This window comes from Carya illinoinensis, chromosome 8 (assembly GCF_018687715.1).
Source record: "Carya illinoinensis cultivar Pawnee chromosome 8, C.illinoinensisPawnee_v1, whole genome shotgun sequence".
Taxonomy (NCBI): Eukaryota; Viridiplantae; Streptophyta; class Magnoliopsida; order Fagales; family Juglandaceae; genus Carya; species Carya illinoinensis.
In genome coordinates, this window is record NC_056759.1 from 35543529 (window position 1) to 35547608 (window position 4080).

At 39.0% G+C, this 4080-nt stretch overlaps 1 pseudogene; it reads left to right on the top strand.

Annotated features, from left to right (window-relative positions):
• The first annotated feature begins 629 nt into the window (after positions 1 to 629).
• LOC122317898 lies at positions 630 to 1766 on the top strand (annotated as a pseudogene).
• Positions 1767 to 4080: the final 2314 nt, after the last annotated feature.

Sequence of the window (4080 nt, forward strand, 5' to 3'; positions counted from 1 at the left end):
TTTTATTTACCAAACCGAACCTAATTTGACCTTACCTTTATTGGCCAAACAACTTAAGAAATTAACAACAAAATGCCAAAAATAAATTTTCATTGGCTAAACTATTTCTGTTAAGGATGTGTTCCACCATGAATAAATTTTCATTGGCTAAACTATTTCTGTTACCCATTTTTGGATTTCAAGACTTACCATGAATACTAAGTTCTATTATATACAAATTGGTATGTATATATACAATTTATTTTAAGATATTAGCTATAAAAAAATAAAACATAAATATTTTTTAGGTTAGTTGATGTGATAGATTTTCATATCAAATTTTATTTAATGTGTAAATAAATAAAATTAAATAATCTTCATTGATTTGTCATTTAAAAGAAAAGGGACTAAAATCCATCTATTTGGTAAGACGAAAGACGATGGGTGTTACCTCTGAAGCACCGACCGACGTCGTTTCAGAATATGTCACCACCGACTCCAAAGAGACCGCGAAATATCGAACACTCCGATCCCTAAAGCTATTCCCGCAAATCTTCAAAGAGTAGATGCCACGTTGGCGATTCGCGTGAGTGCCCTCTCAGCCAATCAACTTGTGCTCTCACCGTCCATATAAATCCAACCCCGTCTTCCCCACGCTCCAAGTCTCACATCACACAGGAAAAATTTGGCGGAAGTGGTAGGGTTTGGGGGCTATTTGGGCACCACCTTCGCCGATTCGTGAGGTCCATTTGGAGTTCGATTAATCAGCGTAGAGATGAGTTCGACGGGTGGAGGTGGGTCGACCAAGGGTGGGAGGGGCAAGCCAAAGGCCTCGAAGTCGGTGTCTAGGTCGCAGAAGGCTGGACTTCAGTTCCCGGTGGGGCGAATCGCTAGATTTCTCTAGGCTGGCAAGTATGCTGAGCGTGTCGGTGCCGGGGCTCCCGTCTACCTCTCGGCCGTGCTCGAATACCTCGCCGCTGAGGTCCGTTTCTTCTTTTTGGTTCTGATTTCTTTTGGTTTTGATGGCTGGGCCAAAATATGCTCGTGTATGATTTTAGGGTTTGTTTGAGTTCTGATGTTTTACGTTTGGAATTGGTTTTTGGGATTTTAATTTAGTGATTTTTGTTGGGATTGGATTTTGAAATTAGATAATCAAATGGTTTTTACTCTCCTTTGTGGACTTATCTTCGTTGGTCGATCTTCTCTTAAACTCAATTGGGTTATCACTTTTGATGCGAGTCTAATTATGGCGTTTGATGCATGTTCAGGTGTTGGAGCTTGCTGGAAACGCGGCGAGAGACAACAAGAAGAACAGAATTGTGCCGAGGCACATCCAACTTGCAGTGAGAAACGATGAGGAGCTGAGCAAACTTTTGGGCTCTGTTACCATTGCCAATGGAGGCGTACTGCCTAATATTCACCAGACTCTTCTGCCCAAGAAGGTTGGGAAAGGGAAGGGTGAGATTGGATCTGCTTCTCAGGAGTTCTAGGGCTAGCTTAGTTGTTTCACATTGTGTAATGTACATCTGCATTGCAATTTCCTCCTTTTGTCATATGAAATTTGATGGTACCTTTTTGTCAATGAAAAGAATCTATCGACTTTTGTAACTGTTCAGACCGCGTCTGTATCTTTACCAATTCTGAACAGATTTCCTCAACCAAGTATTTATAGGGTGACACACTGGATACAAGTATATCCATTTGAGAGGGTGGTTTTGATGTAGTTGAGAGAGGTTTACTAGATGAAGTTCGTCGTCAGCTGTTTGGCGATCTCGTGATTTTTGCTATGCGTTTTCCATCTTTTCTTGAATAGGCCTTTTGAGTTACTGTGCTATATGAGTATGGCGTGCGAGGAAGTTTTTTCCCATCTTCCCAGCCTTTAAACCTTCGAGAATGGTGATTGCAAAACACAATGGTAGTCAAGCTACTCAATCAGCAGAACTGTTGTAATGGGATTTGGCATCTGACCATAACTGCGTATTATCCTGTGTTGTTTTCGTTGTTTGAGGTTTGCACTCGGGGGAATGGCGGGCGAGGCGCTACAAGTTGGCTATAAATAAAAATAATTGTGCGGAATGTGGACGGTGCTACTAGTCTTGATATTGTTTCGTGGCGGCGACGCTGATGAATGTTGACAGTGCTTTAAGCCGAAGCAACATACTGCGTTAATTTCTTCTCCTTGAATGCTGTGTCTATGCAAAATAAACTAAACTGTCCATTGCCATGCATCGGTTTGCCCTCATTTAGCTCTTCCTGATGACTACTCAAAATGCTGTACCTTACATATATATAAAATGCTGTATTCAGTGCAGCACATCTCACTTGAGTTTCGGACTCGACCTTTGTGAATCCCAAAATCTGTTTGTACATAGTCCAGACTCCACCTGAAACATAATGCGAAAAAAAAAAACAGCGGTTAGTAACCTAAGTAATTCATTGTAACATTATTAACAACACAATGAAATAATGTTAAAATCAGGCATGAAGTCTGTTGGAAGAAAAACAGACTATTGGAAAAATAGTCCGAGAATCGAAGCCATTGCTGAGGCAACTCTCAATATATTTAAAATTTGATGTTTTGATGGGCTTCCATTTTTAACGTAAAGATAAAAATTCATGTGAATATTTTTTTAAATTTTATGGGTGGGATATTAAGTATGAACTGATATTTTCTTTTTCAAGCTGGAGTCGTTAAAAAAAAATATATATATATATATCTAGGCTCTTATTCTTCTCTCATTATTGATTTCATCGCATCTCTGTTCACATCTTTTCTCGTCAAAGATCTAGGCTCACTTTATTTTTTTTTAGGCATCCATGTCTATCGCACACCTAAAGATCCTTTTTTTTTTTAATCTCAGTCTTGTTACATCTCTAACCTCTTAAAGAAGACTAATATGCATGAGTCTAAATTTGTGTCAACACCGATGTTAACATCTACTACACTTTCAGCTCTTGATGGTTGAGGATCCTCAGCTTTATCACAGTGTCGTTGGTAGTCTCCAGCATCTATCGTTCACTCGTCCAGATATCTCGTTCGTAGTCAATAAAGTTTGTCAATACATGCATTGTCCCCGTCATTCTCACTGGCAAGTCGTCAAACGTATATTGCGTTATCTCAAACTCACCATCTCTCTTGGTCTATTTTTCTCCTCAATCTCTCCCCTTAAACTAACAGCATTTTCAAATGCTAATTGGGTTGGTTGCCTGGATGATTGGAAATTGATTGGTTGTTTTCTGTGTCTATGTTAGGTCTCACTTAGTGTCTTGAGACTCCAAGAAACAATCAACAATAACTCACTCCTCAACTGAAGCAAAATATAAATCAGTTGCAAATACTGCTTGTGAACTTCTATGGATACAAGCATTGTTAAAAGAATTGAGAATTTTTATTTCTACAGCACCCCATTTGTTATGTGATAATATTGGTGCCACCTATCTTTCGGCTAATCCTGTTTTACACTCAAGGACTAAACATGTGGACTTTGATTATCATTTTGTACGTGATTGTGTTGCTAACAAAACTCTTATTGTTTCCTTTGTCTCAAGTAAAAAACAAATTGTAGATATTTTTACTAAACCACTCTCCTCAGCCCGTTTTGTACTCTTACGTTCAAGCCTCACCATCCTACCGGTGTTGCTTGAATCGCAGGAGGATATTAGAGCAGGTGTACCTGCCTTAGAGGATACCACCTCACAAGACATGTCCACTACATCCGTAGCATCCCCCTCAACAGGATGCCATCTCCATTTCAGCATAATAACCAACTCTGCTCCATATGGAATATTGTAGATTCTTCTAGATTGATTCCCTTGTAAACTTATATTTCTGCTATAAATATGAGTGCTACTGTAATGAGGAATACATAGACGAGAAATACTTTTATTCAAATACAATTATTCTTTGATGCATTTTTACAAACTCTTGGCCTGCACTAGTTTTCCCACTGGTTTCAACAATAAGTGAGTTGTTCATACTACATACTAGTAGTTATGGCCTTGTGGCTAACACTTGATTAATTTGACTGTGCCAGAAGTCTCAAATGGAAAACAGAACTTGTTTTTGAATCTCGGGCTAGTAAGGGTATAATTATCCGTTAC